We start from the raw sequence: 27,427 nt of genomic DNA, 5'->3' as shown, positions 1-27,427 counted from the left end.
GATATACTGGTTTATTGGTTATTATCCTAAGTATTATTACCAGGCTTCTTGTAAGGCAGGTTTGATTTTTAGGGGGCTGTTTTTCAAGATAGTACTGAGGCAAAGTTTTACTTATCCCATCCTAGAAGATGTATTTGCATATTTTCGTCTTATATCACCTAAAGACACTGCGCCATTTTTTATGTTTTGCTTTCATGGACATGTCTTGTGTGCTCACCCAGCGCATACATGTGAAAATATTAGAGATTATCGTGTACATGAAACAATTTTCATAAATGAGATCGCAGTCTTTCTCTGTGATTCTCAATCTATTTTTTATTGATAAAAATAAAAAAGTTTTGTTTTTTTGAGAATAAAGGAAACATTAACTGTACAGATATATGGAAATCCATGACTACATATCCAAGCAGTGTACGACAAGTCAGAGTCTCCTGGAGGACAGAAGTCATTAGTGGAGGCCCCAGCGAGATGTCACTCACTTCACTCGATGATAAAGAAGATGTGATTTGTGGCTACAATATTTTCTAGACTTGAATGCGAGTGGATTTTGTCTTTGTGTGAGATTCTTTGAAGAGTAAGGCTATCTGCACACATGGAAGAATTTACCCCCAACAACCATTCCACAACCATTTACAAACCTGCAGAAATCATCTGGTTGCTGCTTTGTTTTTATGCTGTGATTTTGCTGCCCTGATGCTCAACTTTTGTACTGCAAAAACCACTGCATGTCCAAAATCCATGTGCAATATTCTGTATGTTTGACCTTCCGAAAATATTTGGTTTCTAAGTGACCACTGATTATTGACTATATGTGACTTAATAGGTTGAATAGATCAAATATTTCCCACATTACAGCCAAGAAAATTGATTAATCACTGTGACATTTCCCACAACCTACACTAAAAAATGTCTTTTCCCGTGTGAATTCTCTGATGTCTGACAAGAGTTCAATTATTGCTACAAGATTTACCACATTCTGAATATGAAAATGGTTTCTCCCCAGTGTGACTTCTCTGATGTTTAACGAGATCTGAGTTGTGGTTATAACATTTCCCACATTCTGAACATGAAAATGTTTTTTCTCCTTTGTGAATTCTCTGATGCTTAACAAGAGCCGAATTGTGACTGTAGTTTACCCCACATACTAAACATGAGAATAGCGTCTAGCCGATGTGAATACTCTGATGTTTAACAAGATCTTGTTTTTGGATAAAACATTTCCCACATTCTGAACAGGAAAATGGCTTCTCCCCAGTGTGAATTCGCTGATGTTTAACAAGATTTGATTTTTGGCTAAAACATTTCCCACATTCTGAACAGGAAAATGGCTTCTCCCCTGTGTGACTTCTCTGATGTTTAACAAAATCTGATTTCAACCTATAACATTTCCCACATTCTGAACATGAAAATGGCTTCTCCCCCGTGTGAATACTCTGATGTTTAACAAGATCTTCTTTTTGGATAAAACATTTCCCACATTCTGAACATGAAAATGGCTTCTCCCCAGTGTGAAATCTCTGATGTTTAACAAGATTATATTTTAAATTAAAACATTTCCCACATTCTGAACATGAAAATGGCCTCTGCCCAGTGTGAATTCTCTGATGTTTAACAAGATCTGATTTTCTGACAAAACATTTCCCACATTCTGAACATGAAAATGGATTCTCCCCTGTGTGAATTCTCTGATGTTGAACAAGATCTGATTTCAACCTATAACATTTCCCACATTCTGAACATGAAAATGGCTTCTCCCCAGTGTGAATTGTTCGATGACTAACAAGACTTGATTTTTGGCTAAAATATTTCCCACATTCTAAACATGTAAATGGCTTCTCCCCAGTGTGAATTATTTGATGTCTAACAAGATCTGATTTCAACCTACAACATTTCCCACATTCTGAACATGAAAATGGCTTCTCCCCCGTGTGAATTCTCTGATGTTTAACAAGATCTTCTTTTTGGATAAAACATTTCCCACATTCTGAACATGTAAATGGCTTCTCCCCAGTGTGAAATCTCTGATGTTTAACAAGATTATATTTTGAATTAAAACATTTCCCACATTCCGAACATGAAAATGGCTTCTCCCCCGTGTGAATTCTCTGATGTTTAACAAGATTTGATTTCAACCAATAACATTTCTCACATTCTGAACATGAAAATGGCTTCTCCCCCGTGTGAATTCTCTGATGTTGAACAAGATCTGATTTCAACCTATAACATTTCCCACATTCTGAACATGAAAATGGCTTCTCCCCTGTGTGAATTGTTCGGTGACTAACAAGACCTGATTTTTGGCTAAAATATTTCCCACATTCTAAACATGGAAACGGCTTCTCCCCAGTGTGAATTATTTGATGTCTAGCAAGAATTGATTTAGTGCTATAACATTTCCCACATTCTGAACATGAAAATGGCTTCTCTTTTGTGTGAATTAATTGTTGTTCACCATCTAATTTGTGGATTACATCTCCTTTCCCAGTTTGTGATGATGAAAAAGATTGGTCAAATAACAAAGAAACAGGTGAAAGATCATTGCTGTGTAGTGCTGATGGATCTTTCTTTTTATATGTATTTCCTGAGACTTCAAATTCCTCTGGTTTATAATATGAAGATATCAGACGTCCCTCTGAGCTCCTGCTGCAGTCATCTGCCAAGAAAACATAACATTTTATAATATTTTGATATTAAGGGTAAGAGGAGAAGTGCCAAAGCAGCCGCAGGAGCGACAGAGATTCATTATCCTAATTTTATAATTGTTTTTTCAGCAAAACCACTCAATTTAGGGATCAAACAAGATATGTTTCTGCATCAGTGTAGCTACAGCATTCTGAAAGTATGTTTGGTTCACAATGCATAAAAACAAATGGTAGATTTCCTTTACAACCTCTCTGTGATAAATAGCGCCTTACAGGCGGTCCCCTACTTAAGGACACCCAACTTACAGACGACCCATAGTTAAAGATGGACCCCTCTGCCCACTGTGACCTCTGGTGAAGCTCTCTGGATGCTTTAGTATAGAGCCTGACTGCAATGATCAGCTGTAAAGTGTCTGTAATGAAGCTTTATTCATAATCCTTTCTCCAATTACAGCAAAAAAATTTTGGAACTCCAATTGTCACTGGGGCAAAATTTTTTTTTTTCTGGATCTACCATTATAAAATATACAGTTTCGACTTACATACAAATTCAACTTAAGAACAAGCCTACAGACCCTATCTTGTATGTAACCCGGGGACTGCGGGTTACAAATACCCCACTTTCCCCCAGCCTCTGCTTAATTAGCCTAAAGGAGCTAGCTAAGTGTTACCTGGCTCAGGTGGGTGCCGAGCTTCAAAGACTTTCCCCAGCCCCATCGTCTCTGAAGACTTGAGCTGATTTTCCCTCCAGTTGTCTATTGAGGCTCTAGCATCCTATCTCTGGATAGGACCATAGCAAATAGGTCAGGTTTGGTATCAATGCAATCCAAGGATTCACCCGGATCCAGTGATACCAGAACCCTACGATTTCCCCTTGAAAAACTATGACTTCTCCAGGGTATGGGACGTGATACCAGATATCTCCTTTGGTATTGTTATCTTCATTTAATTTGTCTTCAATGGAAAAACCATAAAAAGAATTATCAAAAAGACAAATTGGATATAATTCCACACCAAATATATAAAATGGGGTGGACGAAAGTATTGGCACTGTTTGAAAAATCATGTGATGCTTCTCTAATTTGTGTAATTAACAGCACCTGCAACTTACCTGTGGCACCGAACAGGTGGTGGCAATAACTAAATCACACTTACAGCCAGTTGAAATGGACTCAACTTCTTGTGTGTGTACCACATTGAGCATGGAGAATCAAACTTGTGAGGAAGCCTGAGCAATCTCAAGGCTACAAGTCCATCTCCAAAGACCTGAATGTTCCTGTATCTACCATGCACATGTGTCATCAAGAAGTTAAAAAGCCCATGGCACTGTGGCTAACCTCCCTAGATGTGGACGGAAAAGAAAAATTGACGAGAGATTTCAACGCAAGATTGTGCGGATGGTGGATAAAGAACCTCGACAAGTTCAAGCTGCCCTGCAGTCCGACGGTACAACAGTGACAACCCGTACTATCCGTCGGCGTCTGAATGAAAAGGGAGTGTATGGTAGGATACCCAGGAAGACCCCACTTCTTACACAGAAACATAAAAAGCCAGGCTGGAGTTTGCCAAAACTTACCTGAGAAAGCCAAAAACGTTTTGGGAGAATGTTCTCTAGTCAGATGAAAGTAGAGCTGGAGACTTCTAAAGTAGCCAGCAATGAGTCCAGACCTGGATCCCATAGAATCTGTGAAGAGATCTCACAATGGTGGTTTGGAGAAGGCGCCTTCAAATCTCAGGGACCTGGAGCAGTTTGCCAAAGAAGAATGGTCTAAACTTCTAGCAGAGCTTTGTAAGAAACTCTTGGATAGTTACCGGAAGTGGTTGTTCGCAGTTATTTTGTCTAAAGGTTGTGCTACCAAGTATTATGCTGAGGCTGCCAATACTTTTGTCCGGCTCATTTTTGGAGTTTTGTGTAAAATGATCAAAGATTTGACTTTCTTTTCATTCTCTTTTGTGTTTTTTCATTGCAAGCAAAATAAATGAAGATATTAATACCGATGAATTTGTGATTGCAATCATTTTCTGGAAGAAAACGAGTATTATCTGACAGAATTGCAGGGGTGCCGATACTTTTGGCCACCACTGTATATACCCCACGTCTGAGACCTATCAGAACATCTGACTCATGATCCACACGCAATACACATTACTTTTTAGGCGTATTACTGCGAAATATACAATCTCCAAGGACCCTTGTCAGATTCTACCTCTAGCCCCTAACACGCATATTCATCTACATTTCCATATCTGCTCCCATTCTGCGCCAAACCTTACAGGCAGTAATTACTGTCATCCCTAAACCTGAGAAGGATCATTCTATAAGCACGAACAACCAGCCCATCTTTCATTAATGTTGATATTAAATTGCTCACTAAGTTAATGGCTAACCAGTTGGAGGCTCTGATTCCCTCTAATATCCACAATGACCAGATGGGCTTCATTCATTCAAAACTCTGTTGCTCACGGCCTCTCTGTCACTGATCAGGAACGGTCCCTGATTTTTGGGATTAGTGAGGGCACTTTATTCAGGTTCTACGGCACAGGTGGGAATGAATGGTATTATCTCAGATCCCTTCCCTATTAGAAATGGCACCCGTAAGACTGCCCTCTGCCCCCCCCCCCCTCCTATATGTACTGACTATGGAAAAGCTGACTGTGGACCTTCAGAATCATCCCAGTGTTCATGAGTTGGCTCCCAACTCCCCTTTCCAGCTGTCCTGAAGGAGTTCAGGAAATTTGGCCCAGCAACTTTAAAGTAAGTCTCTCCAAGTCCGAGCTATTAAAGGGGTTTTCCCACAAAGGAAAGTTAGGCCCTGTCCACGGCTCAGACAGATGCCTCGTTTTCGCGATCTGAGCACTGAGACCCCCACTGATCAGCAAGTTAGGCTCTATCCGGTGTATAGCCTTTAAACCCCTTCCCAAAGAGTGCTGTAATAGACTGGAGGGGATTCTTCATCCCCCGATCCATGATCGCTGCTATTGGCTGGTCAATGCAGACCAACCAATAGCAGCAAATTTATTTATGCCCGAAGTAATACCAATCATCGTCAGACAAGTTTCTTATATGTTCTCAGGATAACAAAATAACACTTTCTCTATTTCACTGTTAACAAAAATGCAACATTTCACAGATATAAGTCCAACCTGTCTCTATCAGTTCTGCTGTACACAATTTCAGTTTCCCCTAGACACAACCCTGTAACTTCTGACTAAGAGTCGTACCGCCATCTTGGATTCCTGTGTGAGATCGTGGAGCTGAGATTTCTGTCTGTAGTCACGTCCCCTGCATGGAGCTCAGAGACACCCACTGATTACTTCCTGCTTGGCGATCGTGAGGAGCGAGTGGCTGGGAAGGGGGAGGCAGGCACATATTTGTGAGATGTAGCAGAGCTCACAGTATAAAAGTCTGTCAGCCACCGTGTAATCTCATGCATCTATGATCTCTTTCTGTGTCAGACACTAGAACAATATCAGAAGCCAGATGAAAGTGCACACCTTCTACCCTGATTATCTAACCACATTGCCACCCCACAGGACTAGATGGATAAAATGTGTTTGCTTAGAGACCCCGCCCACAACCTAGGATTTTGCACTGAGCAACCTAAACAGTGATAAACAGCTAAAACAGGAATAAAACTAAGTAAAATTGTAAAGTAATGGGTTAAAATGATCTTCATTGTGTTAAATTAACATCAATGGGGGGTTAAAATGTGAGAATTTTCTTCCGTGGAAAACCCACTTTAAGAAGTTAAATTTAGAAAACAATCATCTTATGCTTTCAGGAGATCTAGTATATGTTCATACTGACCTGGCAGCTCCGTCTCTTCCTTCACGGCCCCGGGGATCAGTATTCCTGCAGGGGACACAGAGACTGAATTCCTTCTTTCCATACAGATAATGAAAGGACGTGTGGATTTAGTCCTGTCTATTACCTGCTGATGTGAGGGGTTGGTGGTCCTCCATCATGACGTCCTTGTACACATCTTTGTGTCCTTCTAAATACTCCCACTCCTCCATGGAGAAATAGACAGCCACATCCTGACACCTTATAGGAACCTGACACACACAATGATCCCGTCATCACCCAGATCCCTTCATAGCGTTACTGTATAATGTCCCAGCATTCCCAGCAGTGTCACCTCTCCAGTCAGCAGCTCCATCATCTTGTGGGTGACTTCTAGGATCTTCTGCTCATTGATGTCATCATGTATCAGGGGGTGAGGTGGAGGAGCCGGGATTGGGCTCAGGGTTCTCCCCCGTCCTTCATACACAGGGGCCTGACAGCGCCCACTAGAGGTCTTCTTCACTACTGTGTAATCCTGGTTATGGAGAGACACATTGATAAATCTCCCTCCATACATTTCCAGAATCTCTCACCTCTCCAGTCCTATCATCTGTTATTCCCATAGATAATGATGTAATGTGACCTCATCACAATCTCTCACCTCTCCAGTAATATAGAAGAGAATCTCTAGGGTGAGCTGGAAGATTCTCTCCATCTTGTCCCTTTCTTTATCCATCCTTTTGTCCTTCTCATTTTCCATCCTTGAGGGGCCAATTGAGATTAGTAAAGGATCCTATCATGTAGAAACCTGAATGGATATAAGATGAGACAAATTATATCAGAAACTGAAGACAACTTTAGTCAAGGACGATACTTTCAAGAAAAAAAAAAATACTTTATCTGGATTCAATGTAGAAAATGCAAAGCAAATGTGTGGGAGCGGGGCTGTTATTTTGTATCTTATACATTTTTATTAAACCAATGTAACTGTATGAATGAGCAGATAATGTAGTGATATGTAGAGATGTGAGAAGATGCGTCTCTATATACCAGAGCCTGGAGCTGGTGTCACAGTGTAACTATATGGAAGCTCTTAGTCCAGAAACATCTCCCAGTGACAACCAGTAACTTATTTGATGATAACTTGGAGACATTACATGGTGACAGCCGCCGCCGCTCTCTTCTTATGGGCCCGGTCACCCCCTCCCCGTATCCCTGTAACCCTGATAGAAGAGCTGCGACCCCTCACCTCCTCCTGCACAGCCGCCTCCACATACAGGACCTGTGATGATGTCATAGTCATGTGACCAGCCCCGTGTGTGGGAGGAGTCATGGGGTCACATGTCCAGGTCTGACAGGATTCTCTACACAGAGGGTTCAGCATTACCTCAGGATGTACAGAGAGTCTGCAGCAGAGCTGTGTGTGTATAATGTGTGTATAGCAGAGCTGTGTGTGTATAATGTGTGTATAGCGGAGCTGTGTGTGTATAATGTGTGTATAGCGGAGCTGTGTGTGTATAATGTGTGTATAGCGGAGCTGTGTGTGTGTATAATGTGTGTATAGCAGAGCTGTGTGTGTATAATGTGTGTATAGCAGAGCTGTGTGTGTGTATAATGTGTGTATAGCGGAGCTGTGTGTATAATGTGTGTATAGCGGAGCTGTGTGTGTATAATGTGTGTATAGCGGAGCTGTGTGTGTGTATAATGTGTGTATAGCGGAGCTGTGTGTGTATAATGTGTGTATAGCAGAGCTGTGTATGTATAATGTGTGTATAGCGGAGCTGTGTGTGTGTATAATGTGTGTATAGCAGAGCTGTGTGTGTATAATGTGTGTATAGCAGAGCTGTGCATGTATAATGTGTGTATAGCGGAGCTGTGTGTGTGTATAATGTGTGTATAGCGGAGCTGTGTGTGTGTATAATGTGTGTATAGCGGAGCTGTGTGTGTATAATGTGTGTATAGCAAAGCTGTGTGTGTATAATGTGTGTATAGCAGAGCTGTGTGTGTATAATGTGTGTATAGCAGAGCTGTGTGTGTGTATAATGTGTGTATAGCGGAGCTGTGTGTATAATGTGTGTATAGTGGGGCTGTGTGTGTATAATGTGTGTATAGCAGAGCTGTGTGTTATAATGTGTGTATAGCAGAGCTGTGTGTGTATAATGTGTGTATAGCGGAGCTGTGTGTATAATGTGTGTATAGCGGAGCTGTGTGTGTATAATGTGTGTATAGCGGAGCTGTGTGTGTATAATGTGTGTATAGCGGAGCTGTGTGTGTATAATGTGTGTATAGCGGAGCTGTGTGTGTGTATAATGTGTGTATAGCGGAGCTGTGTGTATAATGTGTGTATAGTGGGGCTGTGTGTGTATAATGTGTGTATAGCAGAGCTGTGTGTTATAATGTGTGTATAGCAGAGCTGTGTGTGTATAATGTGTGTATAGCGGAGCTGTGTGTATAATGTGTGTATAGCGGAGCTGTGTGTGTATAATGTGTGTATAGCGGAGCTGTGTGTGTATAATGTGTGTATAGCGGAGCTGTGTGTATAATGTGTGTATAGCGGAGCTGTGTGTGTATAATGTGTGTATAGCGGAGCTGTGTGTGTATAATGTGTGTATAGCGGAGCTGTGTGTGTGTATAATGTGTGTATAGCGGAGCTGTGTGTGTGTATAATGTGTGTATAGCGGAGCTGTGTGTGTGTATAATGTGTATAGCGGAGCTGTGTGTGTATAATGTGTGTATAGCAGAGCTGTGTGTTATAATGTGTGTATAGCAGAGCTGTGTGTGTATAATGTGTGTATAGCGGAGCTGTGTGTATAATGTGTGTATAGCGGAGCTGTGTGTATAATGTGTGTATAGCGGAGCTGTGTGTGTATAATGTGTGTATAGCGGAGCTGTGTGTGTATAATGTGTGTATAGCGGAGCTGTGTGTATAATGTGTGTATAGCGGAGCTGTGTGTATAATGTGTGTATAGCGGAGCTGTGTGTGTATAATGTGTGTATAGCGGAGTTGTGTGTGTATAATGTGTGTATAGCGGAGCTGTGTGTGTATAATGTGTGTATAGCAGGGCTGTGTGTGTATAATGTGTGTATAGCAGAGCTGTGTGTGTATAATGTGTGTATAGAGGAGCTGTGTGTGTGTAATGTGTGTATAGCGGAGCTGTGTGTGTATAATGTGTGTATAGCGGAGCTGTGTGTGTATAATGTGTGTATAGCGGAGCTGTGTGTGTGTATAATGTGTGTATAGCGGAGCTGTGTGTGTATAATGTGTGTATAGCAAAGCTGTGTGTGTATAATGTGTGTATAGCAGAGCTGTGTGTGTGTATAATGTGTGTATAGCAGGGCTGTGTGTGTATAATGTGTGTATAGCAGAGCTGTGTGTGTATAATGTGTGTATAGCGGAGCTGTGTGTGTATAATGTGTGTATAGCAGTGCTGTGTGTGTATAATGTGTGTATAGTGGTGCTGTGTGTGTGTATAATGTGTGTATAGCGGAGCTGTGTGTGTATAATGTGTGTATAGCGGAGCTGTGTGTGTATAATGTGTGTATAGCGGTGTTGTGTGTGTATAATGTGTGTATAGCGGAGCTGTGTGTGTGTATAATGTGTGTATAGTGGGGCTGTGTGTGTATAATGTGTGTATAGCGGAGCTGTGTGTGTGTATAATGTGTGTATAGCGGAGCTGTGTGTGTGTATAATGTGTGTATAGCGGAGCTGTGTGTGTGTATAATGTGTGTATAGCGGAGCTGTGTGTGTGTATAATGTGTGTATAGCGGAGCTGTGTGTGTGTATAATGTGTGTATAGCGGAGCTGTGTGTGTGTATAATGTGTGTATAGCGGAGCTGTGTGTGTGTATAATGTGTGTATAGCGGAGCTGTGTGTGTATAATGTGTGTATAGCGGAGCTGTGTGTGTGTATAATGTGTGTATAGCGGAGCTGTGTGTGTGTATAATGTGTGTATAGCGGAGCTGTGTGTGTGTATAATGTGTGTATAGCGGAGCTGTGTGTGTATAATGGGTGTATAGTGGAGCTGTGTGTGTATAATGGGTGTATAGTGGAGCTGTGTGTGTGTATAGTGTGTGTATAGCGGAGCTGTGTGTGTGTATAATGTGTGTATAGTGGTGCTGTGTGTGTATAATGTGTGTATAGCGGCGCTGTGTGTGTATAATGTGTGTATAGCGGAGCTGTGTGTGTGTATAATGTGTGTATAGCGGAGCTGTGTGTGTATAATGTGTGTATAGCGGAGCTTTGTGTGTATAATGTGTGTATAGCGGAGCTGTGTGTGTGTATAGCGGAGTTGTGTGTGTATAATGTGTGTATAGCGGAGCTGTGTGTGTGTATAATGTGTGTATAGCGGAGCTGTGTGTGTGTATAATGTGTGTATAGCGGAGCTGTGTGTGTGTATAATGTGTGTATAGCGGAGCTGTGTGTGTGTATAATGTGTGTATAGCGGAGCTGTGTGTGTGTATAATGTGTGTATAGCGGAGCTGTGTGTGTATAATGTGTGTATAGCGGAGCTGTGTGTGTATAATGTGTGTATAGCGGAGCTGTGTGTGTGTATAATGTGTGTATAGCGGAGCTGTGTGTGTGTATAATGTGTGTATAGCAGTGCTGTGTGTGTGTATAATGTCTGTATAGTGGAGCTGTGCGTGTGTAATGTGTAGAAGTGTCCCTAGGTGTGAATACAGCTTCTCAACGCTTGACAGTTCCTGCGCTTTTCGGTGTCGGTACCAGCACTCCTGTGCATTCTTTGACTCTGGTTCTGCGGGGAACTTTGTGAATGCCACCCTAATCGCCCGGCATCACATTCCGGTGGTTCCGCTCAGGCAACCTCTTGTCATTTCCTCGGTCAGCTTCTCTCCGATCCGTTCCGATACCACACTGAACCTGTCTATCTTTAAGTGGGAGTTCTTCACAAGGAAAAGTTGTCATTTTACGTCTTGTCCTCCTGGGTCTTCCATGGTTGTAACTTCATGCTCCGGTTCTCAAGTGTAAGACGGGGGAGATCCTGTGTTGGGGTCCAGAATGCCAGTCACGCCTCTTCCTGTCTTGACATCCTCTGTGTCTCCCAAGTCCTTGGAGGGTCTACCTGCATGCAGAGACCTTGCCACCGCATCATCCCTATGATTGCTCTGTGGATCTTCTGCCAGGTGCCTCTCCTCCAAGAGGACGTATCTATCCTCTTTCAGATCCTGAGACAGCTGCCATGTCCGAGTATATTAAAGAGAACCTTCAGATAGGCTTCATACGCAAGTCTCCCTCTCCGGCTGGCGCAGGTTCTAACACTCGTGATCAACATTTTGAGTACTTAGTGTGAGGGAATAGAATCCATTTTCTATTGTGTTCACATACCATGTGTTTTACTATGCTTAGTACCATCCCCCGCGTACACAGATCATTTTACACTAATACATCCTGTTGAAGGCTATTGTCCCAAGAACCTATAAAAACTCTCTCTTGACTAAATAAATGGGAATTCTCTCAAACATGTGAAGGTCTGAGTGGTTCACCGAGCAGCTCGTACTATACAATGATTTGGACCCACACATCACATCAGAGACGGGGATATTTCCCTAACATCAGTGATGCCAATTGGACTCAAGCTGTCTTCCAGGAGCTGCCCAGCTGTCTTTGTGAATTTCAGGGATCTGCTGTATACGTGTGTTGTGGTCTGCCAGGACCACATCTTGGTGTATTCCCCAGACCTCGAGACCCATCAGTCACATGCACATCAAGTTTTTGGTCGGCTACGGGCTAATCATCTCTACGTCAAGTTTGAAAAATGTCAATTTCACCAGCGGAGCCTTCCTTTACTTGGCTACATTATCCCCGACAAAAGTCTGCAGATGTATCCTGCCAAACTGTCTGTGGTTCTTCAGTTGCCACACCCAGAAGGTCTACGAGCCATACAATAGTTCCTGGATTTTGCGAACTATTACTGGCATTTTATCCCACATTTCTGCACTCTGGTGTGTCGTATTGTAGCACTCACCAAGAAGGGCTCCAATCCTCGCCTCTGGCCCTCGGTGACTGAAAAGGCTTTCTCAAGGTTGAAATCCACTTTTGCCTTGGCTCCTGTTCTCACTAGGCCTTACTACTGGTGGCCAGATAGGGTCAAAGACGAGCAGGATTACATGGGGTCCTGTTCCTTCTGTTCCGTAACAAAGCCTCTCGCCTCTAACCGGCTGGACTTCCTTTGCCGATACCCAGTGACTTTGTCACTGACCTCTCCTCTGGCACTTCCGGGTTTCCCATAAAGACCCGCTGCTCCCATCAACCCCCGTCCAATCTTTGAGCTCATAGCGCTTAGAGAAAGCTTCCTTGCTCCTTGTTCCCGTTCCAAGTCTCTGCGTTGATCTCCTGTCGTGACCCTGGACCTGACCTCTGAATCTCTGCCGCCTGCCCTGACTGCTTGTGCCTGACTCTGAGACTCCGCTGAATCTGTACCTCAACCTTGGCTACCACCGCAGCTTTGCGGCAGGCTCTGGTGAAGACCAGGTGCCACTTAGATTCCGGTCCCAGGTGTCAGTACCATCTCCCGCGGTGGTCCAGGGGGTCACCTGACCCTGAGCCCTGACACTCACAAAGCCACTGATTTCTATGGGTGTTTTCACATTGACTTGTATTTTCACTGATCCGTTGCCCGAGAAAAAAATTCTAAAATGTCCTATTTTTTTTACTGATGTTGATCACGGAAGCCAATTGAAGTCTATGGGTCCGCAAAATCAACTGACGAGGCTGAAAAATCAGGTATAATGTTTTCAAAGCAATGTGCATATGTCTGTGTAGCCTATATTTCGTATATGTGTATTTTGAAGTAAAATGTGAAGGATGAGGGCCAGTATCATGCAATTAGATACATGGGGCCCTGATTCTAAGTTTGCATCAGGGCCCACTGGGCTCTTGTTAACCCAGTGGTCAGTATATCTAGTTACTTTGTTTCCATACAGTTTTGTCTAGTGATATATAACTGCATCTTGTTGTCTACGCAATGTATTGATCTATTGATGTACTTATCCTTTACGTATTAGATCGTTGAGATGTGAAGGGGAACCCCTGTATGGCAGATGGGGCTTATCATGGACCATATGACATTTTATTTTCATGTGTTTGTTGTCTGGCTATGAACAAATACAAGTAATTTATAAGTTAATGTTATTGGGTGTGCATAGAGCTATTAGGGCATATTTATCATACGCTGGCGCTCGTGCGAAGGTGTGATAGTGATGGATTAGGGCAAATAATCGCAAGTGCTAGCAATAAGCTAATGTGTGATGTGATTTAGTCATGTTCTGTAGATGTAGCAGTGCTGAGTGTTGTCATGGCAGATATGTGTGTGTGTGGTGTACATTCGACAATAGGAATTTCTGGCACCCCTTTCCCAGGCACATTAGTTTCCCATGCTCAACCTCAAGACTTGCGCCGACTTCCCCCAGAGTTATTTGGTCAAATGCCAATGACCTTAATAATGTAAACCCCATTTGCCACAGAACTTAATAATACACACCTCAGCTGCTGCAGAACCTCATAATACACATCTCATCTGCCGCAGAACCTGGCAGCCATGTTACACATCACCTAGAGACAGACGGCAATGTTACACATGTAAGAAATCTTTATCTAGGGCTTAAACTGCCCTGCATGGAGTTGTAAGGTGATCTTCGAATTTTAGACAGGTACCGGGATGACAGCAGGAACCAAGACTCACCAGTCTCTTAGAAAATTCGCAATGTTTATTTGCGCACAGCCGCATATATAAAATACATAAAATCATCAGCATAGGGGCATGAAAAGGTGATAAAATACTGAAATACTATTGGCTATAATCAATATACCAGAACATCTCCTTTAAGATATTCTTCCAAAATGTTGAACTATGTACGGTTTCTTCCAGAGGCCTTGTTCTCATATAAACAGAATGTTTATAGTAATTGTCCTTGTGTTAGCTCTGTATAAGTCACAACATGGCCTTCACGCAGAGAAGCTGCAGAAAAGATAAGGTAACAATAGCGAAGACGCAGTACTTTCTAAACAGTTCACACAAAATGAAGTCTGAATCATGTCTTGGCTGAACCGTGGTCAGAATAACCCCCGGATAAGACTAAATGGCTTCCGTTTTCGTTCTTCTTGTAGAGAAGTATATCTCTCACACACATCACCTAGGGACAGACAGCCATGTTACATATCACCTAGAGACAGACAGCCATGTTACACATCACCTAGAGACAGACAGCCATGTTACACATCCCCTAGAGACAGACAGCCATGTTACACATCACCTAGAGCAGGGGTCTCAAACTCATTTTACCTGGGGGCCGCTGGAGGTAGACTCTGGGTAAGGCTGGGCCGCATCAAGTTTTCCACACAAAATGCTCTTACAAAATATCATTATTCAGATTTAAATGTCATGGCGTCTCCCAGCGCAAGGAAAGCCCCGAGCTGGGAGACGTGTTCTCTCTATGAACGCGTCCTGTGCACCGAGGGGTCCCAAGCTCCTACCGCACTGAGCCCAGGACACTCCATTCCCCCCTCCCCCCCGGTACTTGCCTCCCATCGAAGAAGATGAAGTCGCCGCTCTGACCTGCACCAAGTGCGTTCAGAGCGGCGACTTCATCTTCTTCAAGTACCGGAGGGAAGGGGATTAACCGGTTACGGGCCCTTTCCTGTTTTTTCATGTCCATTTTTCACTCCCCACCTTCAAAAATCTATAACTTTTTTATTTTTACACGTAAAGAGCTGTGTGACGGCTTGTTTTCTGCATAACAAATTGCACTTCATAGAGATGGTATTTAATATTCCATGCCATGTACTTGGAAGCGGGAAAAAAATTCCAAATGCAATGAAAATGATGAAAAAAACGCATTTGCGCCATTTTCTTGTGGGCTTGGATATTACGTCTTTCACTGAGCGCTCCAAATGACATGTCTACTTTATTCTTTGGGTCGGTACGATTAAGGGGATACCAAATTTGTTATAGGTTTATAATGTTTTTTACAAAAATTAAAACCTCCTGTACAAAAATAATTTTTTTGATTTTGCCAACTTCTGGCGCTAATAACTTTTTCATACTTTGGTGTACGTAGCTGTGGGTGGTGTCATTTTTTGCGAAATTTGATAATATTTTCAATGATATCATTTTTAGGACTGTACGACCTTTTGATCACTTTTTATAGATTTTTTATATTTTTCAAAATGGCAAAAAAGTGCCATTTTCGACTTTGGGCGCTATTTTCCGTTACGGGGTTAAACGCATTGAAAAAACGTTATCATATTTTGATAGATCGGGCATTTTCGGACGCATCGATACCTGATGTGTTTATGATTTTTACTGTTTATTTATATTTATGTCAGTTCTAGGGAAAGGGGGGTGATTTGAAATTTTAGGTTTTTTTATTATCATTTTTTTTTTTTTTACTTTTTTGTATTTTTATTTATACTATTTTTCAGACTCCCTAGGGTACTTTAACCCTAGGTTGTCTGATCGATCCTATCATATACTGCCATACTACAGTATGGCAATATATGGGGATTTTCCTCCTCATTCATTACAATGTGCTATTAGCACATTGTAATGAAGGGGTTAAAACGAAATAGCCTCGGGTCTTCGGAAGACCCGAGGCTACCATGGAGACGGATCGCCGCCCCCCGATGACGTCACGGGGAGCGGAGATCCCAGGTAAGATGGCGGCGCCCATGCGCCGCTATCTTTTTGAGGCTGCCGGCAGCCATCGCTGTGAAAACACCCGCGATCGGTACTAGCACCGATCGCGGGTGTTACCGGTAAGCCTTTGCTGCAATATGCAGCAAAGGCTTACCGGCTATGGAGAGGGCTCGGCCCGTGAGCCCTCTCCATGCAGCGCGACCTGCCCTCTCCATGCAGGTGGGGGCCGCAAAATATTGTCCCGCGGGCCGCAGTTGGCCCGCGGGCCGCGAGTTTGAGACCCCTGACCTAGAGACAGGCAGCCATGTTACACATCACCTAGAGACAGGCAGCCATGTTACACATCGCCTAGAGACAGGCAGCCATGTTACACATCACCTAGAGACAGGCAGCCATGTTACACATCACCTAGAGACAGGCAGCCATGTTACACATCACCTAGAGACAGGCAGCCATGTTACACATCACCTAGAGACAGGCAGCCATGTTACACATCACCTAGAGACAGGCGGCCATGTTACACATCACCTAGAGACAGGCGGCCATGTTACACATCACCTAGAGACAGGCGGCCATGTTACACATCACCTAGAGACAGGCGGCCATGTTACACATCACATAGACAGACAGCCATGTTACACATTGCCTAGAGACAGGCAGCCATGTTACACATCTCCTAGAGACAGGCTGCCATGTTACACAGCACCTAGAGACAGGCAGCCATGTTACACATCACCTACAGACAGGCGGCCATGTTACACATCACCTAGAGACAGGCGGCCATGTTACACATCACCTAGAGACAGGCAGCCATGTTACACATCACCTAGAGACAGGCAGCCATGTTACACATTGCCTAGAGACAGGCAGCCATGTTACACATCTCCTAGAGACAGGCTGCCATGTTACACAGCACCTAGAGACAGGCAGCCATGTTACACATCACCTAGAGACAGGCGGCCATGTTACACATCACCTAGAGACAGGCAGCCACGTTACACATCACCTAGAGACAGGCAGCCATGTTACACATCACCTAGAGACAGGCAGCCATGTTACACATCACCTAGAGACAGGCAGCCATGTGACATATCACCTAGAGACAGGCAGCCATGTTACACATCACCTAGAGACAGGCGGCCATGTTACACATCACCTAGAGACAGGCGGCCATGTTACACATCACATAGACAGACAGCCATGTTACACATTGCCTAGAGACAGGCAGCCATGTTACACATCTCCTAGAGACAGGCTGCCATGTTACACAGCACCTAGAGACAGGCAGCCATGTTACACATCACCTACAGACAGGCGGCCATGTTACACATCACCTAGAGACAGGCGGCCATGTTACACATCACCTAGAGACAGGCAGCCATGTTACACATCACCTAGAGACAGGCAGCCATGTTACACATTGCCTAGAGACAGGCAGCCATGTTACACATCTCCTAGAGACAGGCTGCCATGTTACACAGCACCTAGAGACAGGCAGCCATGTTACACATCACCTAGAGACAGGCGGCCATGTTACACATCACCTAGAGACAAGCAGCCATGTTACACATCACCTAGAGACAGGCAGCCATGTTACACATCACCTAGAGACAGGCAGCCATGTTACACATCACCTAGAGACAGGCAGCCATGTGACATATCACCTACAGACAGGCACCTAGGGACAGACAGTCATGTTACACATTTCGTAGAGACAGGCAGCCATCATCTATAAACAGGTGGCTTAGTTACAGCTAGAGAGCTATGTAGAGTTATAATTTTTGGCCACAGTGAAAGTGCACCATTTTTCCCATGTATTTCTTTGATGCATATGTCATGTGTGCACACCAAACGCATGTACAGGCGGTCCCCTACTTAAGGACACCCGACTTACAGACAACCCATAGTTACAGACGGACCCCTCTGCCCACTGTGACCTCTGGTGAAGCTCTCTGGATGCTTTAAAATAGTCCCAGATTGCAATAATCAGCTTAAAATTGTCTGCAATGAAGCTTTATTGATAATTCTTGGTCCTATTACAGCAAAAAAATTTGAAACTCCAATTGTCACTGGGGCAAAAAAAAAAAATTGTCGGGAACTACAATGATAAAATATACAGTTTCGACTTACATACAAATTCAACTTAAGAACAAACCTACAGTCCCTATCTTGTATGTAACCCGGGGACTGCCTGTATATGAAATAAATGTATATCAGAAAGTGATACATTTTCCATTCTATGACAAAAAGAAGAAATATCCCTTTAAGATATGAGAAAATATATGATCCACATGTATTACATCCAGATTCCCCCCAAAAAATACAGATACAGAAAAATCACAATTATATTTATTGAGAACAATTCAATAATTATTTGGGAATGGAGGAAACAGCTGACTACATATCCAAGCAGCATACGACAAGTCAGAGTCTCTTGGAGGACAGAAGTCGTAGGATAACAGGAATGACCAGTGGGGGCCCCAGCGAACTGTCACTATAGCTACCAGCATGGCATTGCCCATGAACTCTGTCTGCCGAGCTTTTAAGTTTTTTTTTTTTTAATGGGAAAAAATTTAGATCCACAAAATATTTCCCCCATTACAACCAAGAAAGGGGCTTTTCTTTTGTGTGAACTCTCAGATGTCGAAGAAAATTTGATTTATCGCTATAACATTTGCCACATTCTGCACATACGAATGGCTTCTCCCCTGTGTGAGTTCTCTGATGAATAACAAGATCTGATTTCTGATAAAAAGATTTCCCACATTCTGAACATGAAAATGGCTTCTCCCCCGTGTGGATTCTCTGATGTCGTACAAGGCTTGAATTATTGCTACAACACTGCCCACATTCTGAACATGTATATCGGAAATTCATTGTATGTATGTGCTGAGTTTGTTGATGTTTAAAAAGTTCAGATTTATCACTGTATTTTTCCCCACACTCTAAACATGAGAAGGGTTTCTCCCCTGTGTGAAGGATCTGATGGCGAGCAAGAGCCGATTTCAAGCTGTAACATTTCCCACACTCTACACATGAGAATGGTTTCACCCCTGTGTGAATTCTCTGATGTCGAATAAGATTTGCTTTTTGATTAAAATATTTCCCACATTCTAAACATGACACTGGCCTCTCCCCTGTGTGAATTCTCTGATGCCTAACAAGACTTGCATTGGATATAAAACATTTCCCACATTCTGAACATGAAAATGGTTTCATCCCTGTGTGAATTCTCTGATGTCTTACAAGATCAGACTTTTGGTTAAAACTTTTCCCACATTCTGAACAGGAAAATGGCTTCTCCCCCGTGTGACTTCTTTGGTGTAGAACAAGATTTGATTTCTGATAAAAACATTTTCCACATTCTGAACATAAATAACGTTTGTCCCCGGTTAGATTTTCTTGATCCGTAACAAGAGCAATTTTTCCTTCGGAATATGCAAATGGATTCTCCCCTGTGTGAATTCTTTGTTGTTCAACATCTAATTTAGGGGTTAAATTTTGTTTCCCAATCTGTGATGATTCTGTAGATGGGGCAGATAACACAGGAGTAGATGGTAGATTATCGCTGTGAAGTTCTGAGGATGGATCTTGCTCTGCGTCTGGATCTTGTATAACTTCACAATCTTCTGTTTTAAAATCTGAAGCGATCAGCCATCCCTCCGAGCTACTGGTGCAGTCATCTGCCGAGAAAAAAAGATTAGTTTGTAGCATTGTGATATTGATAGCAGCTCACGGCCGCCATAGTGCACAAACCCCATGGGGTGAACATATTTATTAAAGGGGTTGTCCACTTTCAGCAAATAATTGATATTGTTTGTGTAAGGAAAAGTTTTACAATGATCCGATATACTTCCTGTATCAATTCCTCACGGTTTTCTAGATCTCTGCTTGCTGTCCTGCGCCACAAAGCCTCTATGTTTACTTCCAGCGGATAGAAATCTGTCCATGGTCATGTGATTTCACACAAATGCACGGCTCATTATAAGATACAGCTCTGATTACTCTCTGTGTTTTAACGAGCCGTGTACCAGGAGCTCTGCGATACTCTAGGGCTTGTCATTTCAACAGATCTTTAAAGGAAACCTACCATTTGCTTTTATACATTATGAACCAAACGTACCTTGAGACTGTTGTAGCTACACTGATGCAGAAACATATCTTGTTTCATCCGTGAACTGAGTGGTTTTGCTGAAAAAAACAATTATAAAATTATGATAATGAGGCTCTGTCACTCCTGTGGCTGCCCCAGTGATTCACCTCTTTCCCTTATTATGTGCTGCTCCAGAGAATGATGTAATCATTGTGTTGTACCTGACAGGCAGAGGTAATCAATCGCTGAACCATCCCCCAGCTAATGTGTAATAGTCATCCAGCTCAGGTTGATTAGTCTTGTCTGGACAGATTAGGAAGCTCTGTGTAATGTGTTTATGAACGGCAGCATGAATGCAACCCAGCTTTCCCAAGGTCCTGAATTTTATAATTGTTTTTTAAACAAAACCACTCAGACCAGGCATGAAACAAGATATGTTTCTGCATCAGTGTCGCTACAGCATATTCAAGATAGGTTTTATTGACAACGCATAAAAACAAATGGAAGATTTCCTGTAACAGTCTGTCACCTGCTTACCTGCCCTATACTGCAAAAGAGTAGAATTGCAGAATATGGTAGGGGCAATCAGATCCCCTAGGGTTCAAGTAGCCTATGGGGTCTAAAAAAAATGTAAATCATGAACATGTTAAAATATCCCCATTTCCCAAAAACATTAAATAGCACCCAAATCTCAACTTTTTTGGCCATTTAACACATAAATATGTGATAAAAAACACTCAAAAGGTTGTACAGTCCCAAAAAAGTAGCAAAGAAAATGTCATCTCGTGCAGCACAAAATGACACCTTAGACAGGTCCGTATACCTGAGGACGTGGTCACACGTTGCGTTTTGGTTTCTTTTACTTTGCATTTTGTAATGAATTACAACATCTGAGGAGAGGAAATCTGCAGTAATGTAATTAGACAAATCTCCTCTCCTCAGCTGTTGTAATACGTTTCAAAACGCAATGTGTGAACGCGGCCTTAGTATGAAGTTATTGGTCTCATAATCAACATTTTTTTATATAAAGGCTTTTCATGTGGATGTGGATAACAATCTTTTCAGGAGATCTAGTATATGTTCATACTGACCTGGCAGCTCCGTCTCTTCCATCACGTCCCCGGGGATCAGTATTCCTGCAGGAAACACAGAGACTGAATTCCTTCTTTCCATACAGATAATGAAAGGACGTGTGGATTTAGTCCTGTCTATTACCTGCTGATGTGAGGGGCTGGTGGTCCTCCATCATGACGTCCTTGTACACATCTTTGTGTCCTTCTAAATACTCCCACTCCTCCATGGAGAAATAGACAGCCACATCCTGACACCTTATAGGAACCTGACACACACAATGATCCCGTCATCACCCAGATCCCTTCATAGCGTTACTGTATAATGTCCCAGCATTCCCAGCAGTGTCACCTCTCCAGTCAGCAGCTCCATCATCTTGTGGGTGACTTCTAGGATCTTCTGCTCATTGATGTCATCATGTATCAGGGGGTGAGGTGGAGGAGCCGGGATTGGGCTCAGGGTTCTCCCCCGTCCTTCATACACAGGGGCCTGACAGCGCCCACTAGAGGTCTTCTTCACTACTGTGTAATCCTGGTTATGGAGAGACACATTGATAAATCTCCCTCCATACATTTCCAGAATCTCTCACCTCTCCAGTCCTATCATCTGTTATTCCCATAGATAATGATGTCATGTGACCTCATCACAATCTCTCACCTCTCCAGTAATATAGAAGAGAATCTCTAGGGTGAGCTGGAAGATTCTCTCCACCTTGTCCCTTTCTTTATCCATCCTTGAGGGTCCAGTCAGTAAAATGTTGTAGATGAGCAGAGGATCCAGTAATGTAGAAACCTGAATAGAAAGAAGAGAAGATAAATCATGTAAGAGAACTTTGGTCATGGATCATGGATGCCCTGGTGAGATCCAGGTGCAGGTGACTCCTGCAATCAAGAGGTTACTTGGCAACTGTGGGTCTTATAAATTCTTCCAAAAATGTTGTCTCTAAATGTAGTAAAGTAAATGTTTTGGTAATAAGGGATTGTGGTTATGAGGGGGTTAATGACAATTCTACCTCCTCCTGCACAGCCGCCTCCACATACAGGACCTGTGATGATGTCATAGTCATGTGACCAGCCCCGGTTGTGGGAGGAGTCATGGGGTCACATGTCCAGGTCTGACAGAATTCTCTGCTCAGAGGGTTCAGCGTTACCTCAGGATGTTCAGGGAAGAATGCAAATACGTTTTCCAAGGTGTTTAATAGAAAACAACGCTTCCTTTTTCTACCTTGAAAGGCAGCCCCCTTAACACCAAGTGTGAACTACAAGAAGTCTAAAAACATGATGTGGGATTAAGCCAAACCAGAATATCTATTCCAGAAGGAACAGACTCCCAACTGTAGACAACACTGTTTCGACCTGGTCTCCTCAGTACAGCTTAGGGAACTGATTTGGCTGTGTGAGAGGCTATTGACTAGGGTCAGACAGTAGGTGATCTCCATAAGGAGAGATTGACAGTTAAGGCCAACTTAAAGGTGTGTGAAGACTTAAAGCCATAGATGCTCCACTAGGGAATTCTGGGAAGTATGCAAATACGTTTTCTAAGGTGTTACTGGTTTGGCTTAATCCCAAACCATATCTTTAGACTTCTTGTAGGTCATACATGGTGGTAAGGGTAGCAAATGGAGGTATTGTTTTCCATTTAACTCGTTTTTAAACGTATTGCATACTTCCCAGAATTCCCTAGTGGAGCATCTATGGCTGTAAGTCTCCACACGCCTTTAAAGGGAACCTACCACCACAAATCTACCTACAAAGGTAGATCGGTTGGTAGGTGGATCAATGGGACATGAGGATAGCCCTTTTAAGGGCTAATCCTCACGTCCCCGCACTTTTTTAGCAACTTTTATTAGACTTTTATGCAAATTTTATTATGCGGCTACTGGGGCGTGGAGTAGCCGCATCTGAGGTTACACGAGGCGGCTACTCCACGCCCCGATGGCCTCTGTTTTCCTCCTACTCACCATCTTCGGCGCGCAGCTGCTCGTAGCTGCGTGCCCTCGTCCGACGATCCTGCAGTCTGCACATGCACAGAACAGCAGGCCCGCGCCTGCGCGGTCACTGCTCCGAAGCCAGGGCTGCACAGGCGCAGGCCTGCTGTTCTGCGCATGCGCAGACTGCAGGATCGTTGGACGAGGGCGCACAGCTACGCGCAGCTGCGCACCGAAGATGGTGAGTAGGAGGAGAAAAGAGGCTACCGGGCCGTGGAGTAGCCGGCTCGTGTAACCTCAGATGCGGCTACTCCACGCCCCAGTAGCCGCATAATAAAATTTGCATAAAAGTTGCTAAAAAAGTGCGGGGACGTGAGGATTAGCCCTTAAAAGGGCTATCCTCACGTCCCATTGATCCACCTACCACCCGATCTACCTTTAAAGGTAGATTTGTGGTGGTAGGTTCCCTTTAAGGTGGCCTTAATTGGCAAACTCTCTGTAAGGAGAAAACCTACTGTCTGACTCAGGATGTACAGAGAGTCTGCAGCAGAGCTGTGCCTGCCTGCCTGCTGTATGTAATCCAGTCATGTTATGGACATGTGGCATTGCTTGGGTGTGTGAGGTGCCTTTCTCCACCTCTTGGAAACCTCGGAGGGCTGGACCAGGGCCACCACCAGCAGCAATGTCATCAGACATATCTACATCAATCGACTGATTGTCTCTGGGAGTGATACACAGCAGGCAGGGCCTAATCAACATTGACGCTCTTATGATGAGCCGGATTGGGTGTGTAATTGGGTATGCATGCACATCTACAGGACACGGCTATCCACCATGCTGAAGACCTCCCAGGCGTCTGCATGGCCGGAGCAACATGGCGCCTCTTACTCCACAAAGTCTTTTGTTCCAGTTCCTGCATTCATGAATCAGAGACAGGCCCCTGTCTCACCCCATCTCACCTTCCACAAGATAATTCTGCAGCCATCCAGATGAGTAACTCTTCGCTCACCACCAAAATAGATGAAGTGAAGCTGGACATGGACTTCACCACGATATACAGAATCTGCATGAGCGGGTTCGGAAGACAGAGACCGGCATCTCCCAGCTAGAAGATACACTGCTCCCGTACCCGCACAGATACAAGCGACGCCATGATATCTTTGCCCACATTAAGACCTCTAATCTTTGCCCAATTTTAATCTACCCTGGTATATCACCAGGAGACCCACCTCACCCCACAGATCCCCCTACTCTGGCATAAACCATGGTGTTTGGTACCTCATATTCCTGTGGGTTGTCAATCCTAGTACATTGGTCTGTGCAGTGGAATCTACATGTAAAGACCCTGAGGAGATATGTAATTATATACAAGTTATCCTGTTAGGTCTTTATGTCCCCTCCGCTGACACCTTGGATATATTATATGCTGCTTCTGACTTTGCGCCTTCCTACACCTATGCCACATTAATTTGTATGGGCAAACTTCATAGCTTCTGAACCCTTTAATTGAAGTTTCAAGTGGCAAATACCCCTTCTTGGCATTCACAGCACTCCCCGTTAGCTGCCCTCCTGTTTAAAATCACTTGGTCAGACTTATGGCGTATCTGTCATACTAATACCTTAGAATACATGTGCAAAATCCCCCACAGGCAGGGCCCAGAATACCGGAGGGGCTGGCTAGTGCGGCCTTGGGCGTGCTATGGTCACGGAGCTTGGTATTGGGACCGGAGGACGGGCAGGTCTCCAGCAGGTGGTGTGTGAAAGAAAAGTCGAGGGAGAGGCTTCTCCCTTGGGGCAACCCCTGAGGTGTATATAGGAATCCCTGGATGATGAAGGATGAGGAACCTGTAATGGTGATGCAGCCTGATCCAGGTATTGCGCGGAGGCATGTTGTGCAAATCAACTCACGGTTCTTTATTATAACTCGAACGTCAGGCAACAGCTTAACATCAGCAGCAGATTTAGAAGGCTGGAACGCTGTTATGAGATAGCTGATCAGCAGGAAGTAGCTTTAGGCTGTAGCTGAGTCCGGACAGTGTACCTCTGCTCTGGGGCTTAGTCTCCTGACTTTCCCAAGGTGTCAGGAATATCGTCTGCTTCCTGGTAGTGTGACATTGGCTTGTGCAGCACTCCCCTCTGCTTCTGCTGAGACTGAAGAACATGTGCAAAAGACCACGTGCTCCCGCCCACAAGGGGTTTTTATACTCCCCTAGTCAGGTGGCAACACTCTCCAATCAGATTCCAGCTTGCTTTACAATAGTGCAAAGGATATCATTGGTGAATAACATTTCACATGTTAACTTTTAACCCTCACAGGCAGTGATTTCCAGCTGCAATTACTAAGTTCTCCACTTCTGGAGGCCTCCTAGCGAGGTGATAAGTCTCCCTAGGCAGTTCCTAAGATGGAGAGGGCACTATTGACAACTACTCACTACTCTGGGCAGAAACTCAATGTCATGTATGACTATATGTGTGGAAATACCCTGGCTTGTTCTAATGTCAAGTCTATTAGTCACCTCCCTAGGGCCCTCTCGGATCATGGTCTATCCATCAACTTGCGGATATCCATCTGATGTATTTGTCTCCTTCTAGGAACTCCTCCCCACCGTATGTTTTTGACTAGCTAGCATTATTTGGAAATTGTCCCAGCAAAGACATCTACAGTTTCTTTATCCAGCAATATAGATCCCCTACTTTCACTTCTCAGGAATAAATTTTCAATTGTGGCTCTTGCTACCTTTATTCCCGGTAAAGTAACCTACTTTAGATGGTGGTCCAGGAATAGCGTCTCTCTATTGAAGCATATATTTACGCCCATTCCTTGCTCCTTCTTTAATTCTCTGGATATGATGATTACATCATTTCTTTGGGGTCCTTCCAGCTCTAAAACACAATTAGCAAAGTTGCCGCACCCTAAAGACTCAGCGGTAATTCCCAAATATGTTCCTTTACTGGTGGGTCAATTAAAAGTATTTTGGAGATTTGATTGGATCCTCTACCCCTCGTTATCCCGAATATTATTTAGCTTCCCACTTAGACCTGTGCTCCCTCTGGCCAGTTCTTGAGAGTATTGGCCTCTACAAAGCTAAACTGCTTCCTGCCCACCTTACAGCCGGTAGGATTTGTCGAGCAGCTAAGACGGTGGACCCTGCTGAAAGAATCATATCTGAGACTCTGGATCTTACCATCTAAGTCAAATAACAAAAAATAGGCTGTGCAAACTGCGCTGCTCAAGGACTGGTTACTTTATTTGTAACCTACAGTAGTAGTTGACATCGCGTTTCGGGAAAGGACTACTCCCTTCTTCAGATCCAGTTGGTGTAACATGCGCCTGTCAGTCCTCAAAGTCTAGCCGGTCTGTGTCTTATCTATGTCAGCGAAAGAATTTCGAGGTGGTAAAACAAAGTGCTGGAGGGTAAGGAAATGCTTATTGTTGGGATGTCGATTAAGCAATCTGTACGACAAGGAATGGGAGCCGCGAGTCTGAGGAGCGCTGTATACAGTGACATGGTTGCGGACAGTTTTGATTGTTATCTCCAGCAGATTCTTGGCACATAGTATGGGCGTGCCGAATACTGCAATTCTTTTGGTCCGAGGTGACCGCTCCACTCTCTATTATCCTGGAGAGACACCTTTCCTCCTCACCCGAGAAATGTCTTTTTGCTCTTCTAGTAAGGAAATCTATAGTACATAGATGGTTCCTAGAACCTCTTCTATTCAGATGTGGAAATTTCTGGTTAATTCTATCATCCCCATGAAAAATTGATTTATAAAAAAGGAAATGTCCCTATAAATTTGGAAGGAATCGTGCAGAAGTGCTAAGGGCTCACTCCGAAATTTGGGATCTATCATTTCCAATTAGATTTCCTCCTATGTGGGTCCATATAGCTATATGTTTTTCTGGGAGAGGTACAAGTGCTATTTTGTACTTTCTAAAGTTGTTATGTTTTTCAGACTGTGGTGTTTTGATGAGACATTCTATGGGATTGTACAGTTTGTAACTGAGTTATTCATTTTGTATTTCTCTATTCACATCGGTATTGCCAAATAATACCATGTACAATTCTACTGCTTTATTTTGTTATTTTAATAAACTGAGTTTAGAAAAAAAATCTCTCTCTCTGGAGATAGATGCCTTTTCTAAAGATGGATAAGAGGGTCAACTTTATGTCTTTCAACCATTAATTCTCAAGGACAGGTTCTGTACCACAGGACAGGCAAATAGCAAATGTGGTACCAATATTATTTTTTTTAAAA

General features: G+C 43.5%; 1 pseudogene; it reads right to left on the bottom strand.

Moving 5' to 3' along the window:
• Positions 1–256: 256 nt before the first annotated feature.
• Positions 257–22,183, bottom strand: LOC140065430 (uncharacterized; annotated as a pseudogene).
• Positions 22,184–27,427: the final 5,244 nt, after the last annotated feature.

This window comes from Engystomops pustulosus, chromosome 6 (assembly GCF_040894005.1).
Source record: "Engystomops pustulosus chromosome 6, aEngPut4.maternal, whole genome shotgun sequence".
NCBI classification, from domain to species: domain Eukaryota; kingdom Metazoa; phylum Chordata; class Amphibia; order Anura; family Leptodactylidae; genus Engystomops; species Engystomops pustulosus.
Note: the sequence above shows the minus strand (reverse complement) of the source record. Positions and strands in the feature narration are given on the sequence as shown.